Below are 12,598 nucleotides of genomic sequence, written 5' to 3'. Positions count from 1 at the left end.
AAATATTATAAGGATGGCTGGTATTAATTCAAATCCTTGTTGATATCTTTTGGTGTCCGAAAGATTGGAAGAATGAGGCAAAGGAAGGAAAATTGTACGGTAGCTTGATATTAATTCAAATCTCTGTTGATATCTTTTGGTGCACGAAAGAGTAGAAGACTGAGACCTGGAAAGAGAAAATATAGGAAGTTTGATATTAACTCGAGTCTTTGTTGTTATCTTTTGGCGTATGAAAGAATAGAAGGTTGAAGCAAGGGAAGAGAGAGAGAGGAGAGAAAAAAAAAATCTTTGCTGGTATCTTTTAGTGTATGAAAGAATAGATTACGGAAAAGAAAAGGGAAAATGTAGGGCAGCTCGGTACAAAACTTAAATCTTCCTTAATATATTTTAGCGTCTGAAAGAATAGACCGTTAGATAGATAGGAAGCCACAGAAATTGTCATTGTTTTTGCCTATAAAAAAGAGAGGATATGTGGATGTTGCGAGTTTGCCTGTGAAGTGAACCCGGAATCCTTAGAGAGACAAATAATACTGCCTGTGAAATGAACACGAAGCTCTCTGTTAGGTGTCAAATAATTCTGCGTGTGAAGTGAACACAAAATTTTCTATAAAGTATCAAGTGACTCAAATTACTCCAGCTATTATTTGGTCTGTTGGACAAGAAATCCATAACGTGAGGGTCAGTATCCATTCTTCTCTTGTACTGCATTAGATAAGAATTCTTTTCTTTGTTTATGTGTCAAGGAGACTGACCAAGAACACACACAAAAAAAAAAAAAAAAATTGAGGAAAAATAAAAAGAAAAAAGTCCATTCAATTTGTTGCTTCTCGGAAAAAAGGACAAAGAAAAAGTAGATGAAAAATGAGTTTAGTTTTGAAGATTCTGAAGAAAAGAATAGGAAAGAAAAACGCATTCAGCTTGTAGCTTTCCGCAAATAAAAGTCAAAGAAAGAAAATAAAATAAAAATAATAGAAGAGAGAGCAAAAAAGGTTGTGTGTTTAGTTACGGAAGTGTTTGAAAGAAAAGAAAAGAAAGACTCATTCATTTTGTTAGCCACCTACCGCCCCCCCATAAAAAAAAAGTAAGAGAAAGTAGAAAAAAGAAATTGAAAGAGCCGTTTAATTTGTCGCTCAAAAAGAAGTCAGAGAAAGAACAGAAAAGTAAATAAATAAGTAAATAAAATAAATCATTGGAATAAACAAATGAGAGAGAGAGAGAGAGAGAGAGAGAGAGAGAGAGAGAGAGAGAGAGAGAGAGAGAGAGAGAGAGAGAAGTTGTCAGTTCAGTTCCAGAGGCGTTTCAATCCTTCTCTTTTGTAACAATTCAAGTCCACCTCTGCCACAACCAACGAAATATCACGAACTCAAAGTGCCACAGCTTCCCTCCTCCTTAATACAAGAGGGATTACACTGTTAGCACCGTTACTGTTCAGGCTCCACGTGATCTTATCCATTGGGATCTCAAAAGGGCAATTTTCTAAAGCTACAGAGATGCTTAGTTGGTTTCTCATGTGTTTTTCTATTGATGATGTGGAATCTTTGTTAAATTGTCTCTAGAAGCGTAAAAACAGTCTTACTGATCCTTTAACGTCAATTGTAGCCTGTTAAACCATCACTAGAAACATGAATAGACTTGAAAACCCCAATAACTTCCTTTAATCGTGAAAACACACTTGATAATCCTTTAACGTTCATTAGAGCCTGTTGAACCATCCCTAGAAGCATGAAAACACTTGAAACTTCAATAAGTTCCTTTAGAGCCTGTTCAACTACTGCTGGTATAATGAGAACACTCTTGAAAATCCTACTAACTTCCATTACAGCCTTTTAAAGTTTGACAAGAATCATGAAAACTTAAAAAGATTCCAGTAACTTGCATCAGAGACTTAACTACCACTAGTCACTAATAACCTCCACTAGAACTGTCAAACCATCACTAGAATCATGAAAATACCTATAAATCCCAATAAATTAGATGTCTTATTAAATCTCATTAGAATAATGAAAATAAACGTAAAAATGATTTAGCTTCTAAATGTCTACTAGAATCTGTTAAACCACCACTACTAGAATTATTAAAACACTCTTGAAAAAATCTCAATACCATCCTTTAGCATATATTAATTCATCACTAGAACCACAGAGAAAAAAAAAATGCACCCTTGGATACTACAATAACAACCATCAAACTCTATTGAACCATCACTAGAATCATAAAATAACCCTAGCTAGTTCTAGTAACATCCACAAAAACCTGTTGAACCATCACTGGAATCGTAAAACCACCCCTGTAGACCCCAGCGACCTCCACTAGAGTCTGTTGCAATTGCCAAGAGGAGGCATCGAAACGTTTGAGCATCACTGGACACTAGAGGCGCTGGTAGTCGGTCAGCCTCCTTGGTGCTCTCTTGTAGGACCATATTCTGAGACATTTCTGCGCCACACCTCCACTACTTTCAAAATCCTCTAGTTGAAGTGACACGGTTTTTTTTAAGGATGTTATTCATGGTCCTAGTGACAGATTAACAACATTTCTACATTATTAACAGGGGAAGCACTCTTGAGAACTCGGCTAATTATGTCTGTGGCCTTTGAAAATAGTCGTGGTGAGAGAGCAAAGCGCTTCTGAATACGGGCAGTAATATCATGACAACCTTGGATCACCGTGACTCTTGTGCTCCTAGTGCTGGGACGGGGACGTGGCGGGCAAAGGTGAAGGTTGGCTCTGGGAAGAAGTTGGTGTTCATGACTAGTGTGACGTGACGGCGGCAATGAAAATATGAGAAAATAAGTAATGTGTTTTTTCGCGTTTAGGCACGAATGAAATTATGATAATTTTTTTTATTTTTTACGCCCTTAGAACATCTTAAATAGAAACATGCGCATAACGTTACTTATATTTATGAATCTATGTGTGTTCATTTATATGTATACACAATAAGTAGAATAACTTTCCAAACAAACCCTGAAAATTTCAACTCAAATGCAAATATTTTTTCCTTTTAATTTTTTTAAGTGAATATTTTTCTCTCCTAGATTAGCGTCCCCATGAGCGCTAACTATGATAAAAAATGATGTAGTTATATTCAAATTTCATTTCGTGTTATTCATAGGAAGAAAAAAAAAATCTGTAGGTCGATAATTTGTAAACTTAATGTTGAAAGTTTAATTTAATTTAATTTAATTTAATTTTTCTTTCTATATACTTCCTCATTTCCCAGTATTTACGTCAAGAGATGTAGGCAGTTTAACAAATCATAGCCTTATCTATATGTGTGTCTGGGACGAGGCTGTCTGTTGTGTGACGTCACATGGAAATCTGGTATGCTTTACATGCTGGAATGAAGGACAAGGGTGTGGTAGCTCAGTTTCTCTCTCTCTCTCTCTCTCTCTCTCTCTCTCTCTCTCTCTCTCTCTCTCTCTCTCTCTCTCTCTCTCTCTCTCTCATTAAAACACTCCTCAAAAATCCGTGTATTTTCAACTAGAGCCTTTTGAATGTAGTGGAGGTGTGGCGAGGAAGTGTTTCAGAATAGTCAGTTATTTTCCATTCGTCTGGCGGCCACTAAATTGAGGCTAATGTCATCTGATGAAATTCATCATCGCTTAAAAGCATAAAAACATATGGGAAGCTGCAATAAGCCATCAGGTCTACACATGGCAGTCCCTGTGTAAAACTTATCTGCCTATATCCACCTGTCATCCCTGTCTTTAAATTTATCTAATATTTTTAAAAGTCTAAGTCTCTATTGACTCAGCACGGACCGCTCTATTTGTAAACCAATTTCTTCTTATCTCTTCTCAAAATTAACTTTATCAAACTTAAATCCGTTACTTCTTGTCCCTTCCGGACGACGAACAGGATTTTGTGTGCCTCACCTTTGTTATGTTCTCTATGTCGCTTAGATACCTGTCAGATCACCCCCTTTCTCTACGCCATAAACTTCCGCGCTGTTACATCTCATTGTGTATCAAGTACCGTTTCAAGATCACTTCTCCCCCATTAAAGAAAAAAAAAAAAAATCAGATGAAGACTAGGACAGTGTTAGTGTTTGGATTCTGCTTGATGTTCTTCGATGTTGTAAATCAGTATGAAAACCTTTATTAATACTACTGGTCGTTCTTGAAGCGGAAAATATGATATTGTTCGGTGTTGTAAGTCAGTATTGGCAAGGCGGAGTGACGGCAGGGGCGTGACGGGTGAGGCGTGACGGAAACTGTTCGTCACGCTGCCACCCCGCTGATTACAGGTCTCACTCTTTTGGCGCCGTGACGCGAGGCACTCAGACGGCTGTTTGTGTATTCATTGGCTGATCAATCTGTTAGGCGGATGATAACTCAGTCATTCATTCACTCAGTCAATTTCGCAGTCGATACTGAATTCACTCACTCGATCAGTCAGCTTAATCAGTCAGTATTTGTCATTCTTTCATACAATCAGTTAAGTAATCAATTGGTATTTAATTCACTCAATCAATCAGTCAGTTACAGTAATCAGTCAATGTTGAGCTTACTCTTTCATGCAGTTTATTGATTCGTTAGTCGATATTTACACGCCAAAAGAACTAGAAAGAATTATTAGATATAACTAGATATACTAATTGTCTGATGCTGCTTTATTTTTATTAATTAATTTATTTTTTCTCGAAACGCTTTGTACAACATGATATCCCTTCCTTTTACATATTGCAAGAATATGAGTGGAAGGAGGAAGGATTACTAAATACAACTGAAGATAATGATGGTCTGATACAGATTCTTTTTGTTCGTAACGTTTTGTACAACATGGCATCACCTCCTTGACTAATTGCAAGGGTCTGGGAAGGAAAGATTTACTACATAACTGGAGGCAATGGTCTATCAGATTTATATATTTTTTCTAGTCACTTTGCTTCCCTAGATCAACTGTGGGGAAAGATTCACTAAATGTAACTGGAGGTAAGTGTCTGGTATTGATAATTTTGATATCGCTTCCTGGATATTAAGAACTGTGCGTGGTAAAGAAAAAAGGTTCACTGGATATAACTGAAAATAATAACTGTGTGTGTTAGTGTATCCTTTATGCGAAACATTTTATAGATGGTGTCACTTCCTAGACCAATCAAAGGTACCTAACATATCGTGGGTGGGAAAGGGAAAAGGATTACACTTCTCAGATTTCACGATGTTGGTGGGAAACGGAAAGGTTCAATGGATAATCTAAGCATTTGGGTTCATCTTACAGTTATTCATTTGTCCCCCAAAGCCTCTCTTTACCCCTGACACGCCTCCTCTCCCTCACTCTTCCGGGTATTGTCTTCCAGTGCTCCGGCCGCTCCTCCTCCTCCTCCTCCTGTTCCTTCTCGTCTTCCTTCTGCTCCTCCTCGTCTTCCTTCTGCTCCTCCTCGTCTTCCTCCTGCTCCTCCTCGTCTTCCTTCTGCTCCTCCTCGTCTTCCTTCTGCTCCTCCTCGTCTTGCTCCTTCTCCTTCTCCTCCTTCTCTTTCTCCTCCTTCTCCTTCTCCTCGTCTTCCTCCTGCTCCTCGTCTTCCTTCTGCTCCTCCTTGTCTTCCTGCTCCTCCTCGTCTTCCTTCTGCTCCTCCTTGTCTTCCTGCTCCTCCTCGTCTTCCTTCTGCTCCTCCTTGTCTTCCTGCTCCTCCTCGTCTTCCTTCTGCTCCTCCTTGTCTGGCTCCTTCTCCTTCTCCTCTTTCTTCTCCTCATTCTTCTACATCTTCTCCTCCTCCTCCTCCTCCTCCTCCTCCTCCTCCTCCTCCTCCTCCTCCTCCTCCTCCTCCTCCTCCTCCTCCTCCTCCTCCTCCAGTATGGTTGTGAGAGTTTAAAGTATTTTTTCCTCTCTCTCTCTCTCTCTCTCTCTCTCTCTCTCTCTCTCTCTCTCTCTCTCTCTCTCTCTCTCTCTCTCTCTCTCTCTCTCTCTCTCTCTCTCTCTCTCTCATCACACTGAACTGAAAACCCATGTGATATGAAACACTAGATAGATAGATAGATAGATAGAGAGAGAGAGAGAGAGAGAGAGAGAGAGAGAGAGAGAGAGAGAAGGTGGCAATGATGATAATGCCGACTAGAGAGATTTCTGTTACATCACTGGCGTAACGTTGATGTGAAGCGTACGGGTTGCATAACGGGGCTGCGCGCGGAAGAGAGCCGTCAAAACGCGCAGACACGATCATTGCTGCCAACTAGGAGAGAAAACTGACTGAGTGATGGAGTGACTGTGACTAAGGGAAGAATATGATGGGGTGGTGACAAACAGCTAGAGAGGTAGATATATAAATGGACAAATAGATTGATAGATAAGAAGATAAATGGATAGACTGATAAATTGATTGACAAATGGATAGATTGATGAAAAAAATGATTGACAGACGGATAGATTAATGAATAAAGGCTAGGTAAATTAATAAATAGGGACATGCATAGATAGGCATAAGTTGACATACACACACAAATACACAGAAAGACAGACAAATAGACAGATCGATGGATAGTTGAATAGATAGATAGATGGATAGATGGATAAATAGCTAAGTGGATGGAGAGATGGATGGATAGGTAGATAAGAGAGAGAGAGAGAGAGAGAGAGAGAGAGAGAGAGAGAGAGAGAGAGAGAGAGAGAGAGAGAGAGAGAGAGAGAGAGAGAGATGCTTCATCATGCTAGAGAAAGGTCGATCAGTTCGTTGATATAAAAAAAAAAAAGAAAGAAAAAGCATCGTGTTATCTGGAAGATAAAAAAAAATGACAGGAATTTGTTACGGAAAAAGAAAGAAAACAAGAAAATAAATGGAGTTTATTATTATTATTATTATTATTATTATTATTATCATTGTTGTTGTTGTTGTTGTTGTTGTTGTTGTTGTTGTTGTTGTTGTTGTTGTTGTTGTTGTTGTTGTTGTTGTTACTATTATTGTTTTGTTATTTGGCGGAAAGGAAAATAAAATAAAAACAAAAGGAAGTTATATTGAAAAGTGAGAATAAAGGAAATTACGAATGACTTAAAAAGAGAAGGGAACAAAGAGAGAGAGAGAGAGAGAGAGAGAGAGAGAGAGAGAGAGAGAGAGAGAGAGAGAGAGAGAGGAGAACGACCGTCCTTGAAGAACCTTGAGTGTTGCCAACAAAACCTCCGCTCTTTTCTTGCTCTGCCCTACGTACTCTGCGGCCGTGTGTGTGTGTGTGTGTGTGTGTGTGTGTGTGTGTGTGTGTGTGTGTGTACCATCTAACTACAAACATTAACCTATGAGAGAGGGGTCATACATTACCCCTCTCTCCTTTGATACACTAGGCACTCTCCCTCTTACACACCACACCGAATCACTGGTTTCTTTAATAGGGCAGGTTAGGGCAGGCTGGACTAGGGCAGACAGGCGGGTGAGGAGAGGAACTGGAGAGGAACTAGAGAGGGACTAGAGAGGGACGGGAACTGGGTGAGCGGTGCCGGGTGAGGAGGTGGAGGGAAGATAATAGTGTGGAGGGCGTTAGGTGAAGGAGGTCCGTTTTTCGTGGCACCTTCGTCATGCCCCATTGGCCCGCTCGTCTGGCTCGTGGTGGTGGTGGTGGGCAGCTAGGCAGGGCAGGGTAGATGTGTCGTCGGCTCCTGTCACTCTGGTCTGTTTCATACTTAATCTACCTTTGTGTGGCGTGGCATGGAGACTTTCAGTGGCTGGTGGTGCCAGGTTACACACACACACACACACACACACACACACTAAGGTAATATACGCAAGGAGGACATCAACTAAAGGAAAAACGGAGACAAGATCGCAAGAACGATAAAGAGGAAGATAAAGATAAACTAAAAACACACATAAACACACCAACAAACAAGCATATGCACTGAACACAGACAGAATTTATCTAATCAATTATACGTGAGCTGTAAAGAAATAGATCGAACGTTGCAAGACAGAAATAAAAAGAGACAGATTCACAAAAAGACGCGTTCAGTTTTCAAACGAACAAACACTGCTCGGTTACTATACTCGTTAATACAGAATCAATTTAAAAATGTAAAAAAAACAGAGATCAAACGTCGCACGACAGAGGAAGAAAGTGATAGACAGACAGATACTCGTACACGCAGAAGGACACGCTAAACCCCAAACGAATCATCAGTACTAAGGCTTGTATTCTGAAACGCTTTGCTCTCTCATTACAACAATTTTCAAAGGCCACAGAGATGATTAGCTGGGTTCTCAAGAGTGTTTCTCCTGTTAATAATATGGAAATATTGTTCATTTATCACTATAATCGTTAAAACACCGTTAAAAACCCGTGCTACTTCAATTAGAGCCTTTTGAATGTAGTGAAGGTGCGGCGCAGAAGTGTTTGAGAATATAGTGTTAGGTTACCATCAATACTGCTCTGCTTAGAAACCCTACCTTCCACCATGGGATCTGTAGCGGTGCCTAAGACTCCCCCGGTGACTCAGGAACCAAATAAAAAGAGACATCCCGCGAGAGAGAAAAACTAGCTAAGCCGTGTGACCCTATCGCTTGGCAGGTAAACTCCGGCCAGCCACTTGGTTTTTGCCTCTGCTAATCACTCGGGCTGGGAAAAGAAGAATGTAGATCGCTAAAAACTTGCATTCTTTGGAGTCGTTTGTGCTGTGTGTGTGTGTGTGTGTGTGTGTGTGTGTGTGTGTGTGTGTGTGTGTGTGTGTGTGTGTGTGTGTGTGTGTGTGTGTGTGGTATAAGACTAGGTGGAATGGTGATAGGTTAGTGATGCGAGAGAGAGAGAGAGAGAGAGAGAGAGAGAGAGAGAGAGAGAGAGAGAGAGAGAGAGAGAGAGAGAGAGAGAGAGAGAGAGACAGAGAGTACGAGTGGTCATGATCTTTCCTTGAGGTAGATAACAATAACATTAGTACGAAAACATTAAAAAAAAAAAAATACTAACCGAAAACAATCTTGCTATAGGGAAAAAAAGGGAAAACAAAGAACGAAAGAAAGTATAGAAAAAAAAGAAAAAGAACCGGTCATGGTCCTTTGTCGACGTAAAAAAAAAAAAAAAAACGAAACAAAACACAATTTTTACTTACTTGAAACTAACCTTGTGATAAATTTTACACCGGGTTCTCGATCAAGATATGCTGAACAAAACACGAAGGAGAGAAAGATAGATAGTGGGGACTGAACAGAAGTGATAGGAAAAGAGAGAAAAAATACTTGAAATGTTGAACGCAATAAAGTATGTCAAACGAACTAAAGAAAATTGCTAGATAGAATAGAAAGTGAAAAAAAAGGAAAGAGAACCGATAGAAAATAATGAAAATAAAACGATCGTTATGAGAGAGGAATAAAGAAAAGTAGAGTTAGAAAGAAGCAAGGTAAAATAAAACAAATGATAGAAAATATAATGAAATACTAAAAAAATACAGAAAATTATCAATAAATTAAATGAATTGCAGAGAAATAAAATATAAAATAATATTAAAAACTATGAAGAAAGAAAGGAAGGAAGAAAAGCGAACAGTAGGAAAAGGGGAAAAAGAGGTGAAGGAAAAAAATAGAAAGAAGGGAAGAAAAACTGTCATAAAAAAAGAAGGATAAAAAAAGATAACGGAAGAAAGAGAGAGAGAGAGAGAAAAAAAAAAAATCGATGGTCACGGTCTTATATGGAGGCAAATATCAAGGTTTTGCTTACTTAAACCAACCTTGTGGTCTCCTTAACGTAAGGGTTTTGTGGAGACCGTGGCCGCGCTGCACGATCACGAAGAAGAGGGAGAGGGAGAAGGTGGACCCGTGTTATTATCGTACACGAGATACGATACCACCCTTGCAGCTGTCGCACCAAACACTTCCACATAAATGAAAACAAAATGTAAATTGTTTTCATATAATACTATTTCAGTGTTTATATGCATATGTATATGTATCGCTTTTACGGAAACAAAAGCGAAGAAAGTGTCATACGAATTTTTTCTTTCCATGTTTCTTCTCAATTCACTCACACTGATCCCTTCCCCGACACACACACACGTACGTACACACCCATCCACACACATACCAACACTCTCATCACTAATCCTCTTTTGAAATTGGCACCTTCATTTTTCCTATTTTACCTCTAATTTGTGTTGCCCTTGATCAAAATTCCCTCTTACATAAAAAAAAAGACAAGAGAAGCACTTTAAACTCTTCTACACATCTATCCTACCTCGTGGTTTTCATCTGGAGAGACGCAATCCACTCTTCACACTCTCATCACCTCGTTTTCTTGCCTCACCTCGCTTTTCCTCCTGATTAATTGAGTGTCGGCCTTCACGTCTTTAATTCCCGCTGGTCATTCCGCCTCAGGTCTCCCTCGTGTCACAATTCGTGGCTAGTCGTGCATATCTCTCGCTCCATGTAAATCTGGTGTAATATCTCGTAAAATGCTTCACTGCCCCGACTGTTACGATGATGTTTAGGTGAGTGTATTTATTTGGCTTGGGTTTGTCTCCGCGTCAGTAAGGTGATGCTAGGGTAGTTATGATTATGGAATCGATGAAGGAGTGTGTTGGGGTGTTAGCTGTGATGGGTTTTGAGATTATGAAACGAAGGAGAATTGTTTTTGTAGAGAGAGAGAGATAAAGAGAGAAAGAAGTGAAGGAGGAGAAGGAGGAAGATGAACAGGAGGAGGAGAGAAGTGGGAGAAAATGCATGCTGATATAAAAACAAAGCAAGAATTCGAACAAAATACAAAATGAAAAAAATAAATAAAAACCTTAATATACGTGTTGAATGTCTCAGTATCGTCTTGTCGCAGCTCGTGTTGCTGTGGCTGTTCTTCTCACTGTTTCTGTTATTATTGTTGGTAGTGCCGCTGTTGTAATACTCGTTCCTCACCCACTGGGAAGAAAACTATCTCGATAAGTTGCAATGTAATCTTGTGGTTGCCTGGAAGAAACGAGGAAGGCTGGAGCGCTGCATCAGTCGTTCCTTCCGCTGTGTGTTGCCTCCGTCAGTCTCTGGGAGTCAAGAAAGCTCCTGAGTGGGCTGAGGAACTGAGGCTTTGGAACTTCGTATGGGAGAATCTCAGAGGGCGTGTGTGATTGTGCGGAATGGTGTGTTTGTAATAATTGAGAGAGAGAGAGAGAGAGAGAGAGAGAGAGAGAGAGAGAGAGAGAGAGAGAGAGAGAGAGAGAGAGAGAGAGAGAGAGAGAGAGAGAGAGAGAGAGAGAGAGAGAGAGAGAGAGTCATATGTTTTAGCTCAAGAACACAGCTCCTTTTTGCAGTTTCACGTTATTTTATTCCCTCCATGTCTAATGTTTAAAGAAAAAAGAAATATTGAGAGAAAGTAAAGTAATAGAAACTAAGGATGAATTAATGAAAGTAGTGATGATGGTATTAATGTGAAAGATGGCTTGATAAGTTTCGGTAATGGTTGAGGTGATAATGGTGACAGTGATGAGGAGGAAGTTGAAATCATGGTAGTAGTAGTGGTGTTATTAATTTTGACGATGACAAACAGTTTAGTAATGGTGTCAGAATTTTATAGTAATGATGACTGTAGTAGTAATGGTGATGATGATGTGTTGTTGGTGTTGGTGATGACAGAGGTGTTAGTAATAGTGCAAGAGTTATCTGTATTGTTTGGATCGTGGTGATGATGGTGGTGATAGTGGTAGTGATGGTGATGTCACGTGACTTTCACTTCTCCTCGCTTGGTACATCGCGAGTGAAACATCAAAACTGGCGAGGTGAAGACAGACAGATAGAGACAGACAGACAGACAGACAGACAGACAGACAGACAGACAGACAGACAGACAAACCCACACCCATAAACGTACTGCTTTGTCTGTCTCTCATTTGTTTTTATACATTACACTGTATTTTTTGTATAGTCAAGAAGTGGTGTATACTTTTCTCTCTCTCTCTCTCTCTCTCTCTCTCTCTCTCTCTCTCTCTCTCTCTCTCTCTCTCTCTCTCTCTCTCTTTCTCTTTCTCTTTCTCTCTCTCTCTCTCTCTCTCTCTCTCTCTCTCTCTCTCTCTCTCTCTCTCTCTCTCTCTCTCTCTCTCTCTCTCTCTCTCTCTCTCTCTGTGTGTGTGTGTGTGTGTGTGTGTGTGTGTGTGTGTGTGTGTGTGTGTGTGTGTGTGTGTGTGCCTGTGGGTAACTGTAATAATCTAAATCGCCAGCGTATTCAGCCTGCAGTGGTTTCTTTCCCCAGCCAAGCAAGTAAAGCAGTCTGGAGGTAGCAGCGGCTGGAGAGAGAGAGAGAGAGAGAGAGAGAGAGAGAGAGAGAGAGAGAGAGAGAGAGAGAGAGAGAGAGAGAGAGAGAGAGAGAGAGAGAGATGTGAAGGATAGGGAGACAAAATATCAATCAAGAATTCTAGGTCCACATTACTAATCTGCTGATTATTCAGGTTTACGTATTCTGAAACTCTCATGCTTTATTCCTTCCACTTTCAATTGCCTTTAGTGGAAGTTAATGGGATATTCAAGGTGATTTTCGGATTTTAATTACTGTTAAAGGATTTTACGGTTATTATTGTGGCCTAGATATTCTCAATTTCTCGCGTCTTATGTTTACTACTTAATTTATTTATTTTTTTGTGGAAGTTATTAGGATTTTTCATGAGTGCTTTTAGGATTCTGGAGATAGTTTGAGGATTTTACGGTGACTGTTGAGGC

The 12,598-nt window shown here is 39.8% G+C and overlaps 1 protein-coding gene across 3 annotated transcripts in view; it reads left to right on the top strand.

The window, feature by feature from the left end:
• Window positions 1-12,598, top strand: part of LOC135104058 (basic phospholipase A2 pseudexin A chain-like) — a 91,185-nt gene that overhangs the window by 1,703 nt on the left and 76,884 nt on the right. The gene's annotated exons all lie outside the window — the stretch shown is intronic.

The sequence above is a fragment of the Scylla paramamosain genome, chromosome 10, assembly GCF_035594125.1.
Source record: "Scylla paramamosain isolate STU-SP2022 chromosome 10, ASM3559412v1, whole genome shotgun sequence".
Classification (NCBI taxonomy): domain Eukaryota; kingdom Metazoa; phylum Arthropoda; class Malacostraca; order Decapoda; family Portunidae; genus Scylla; species Scylla paramamosain.
This window is presented reverse-complemented; position numbering and strand designations above follow the sequence as displayed.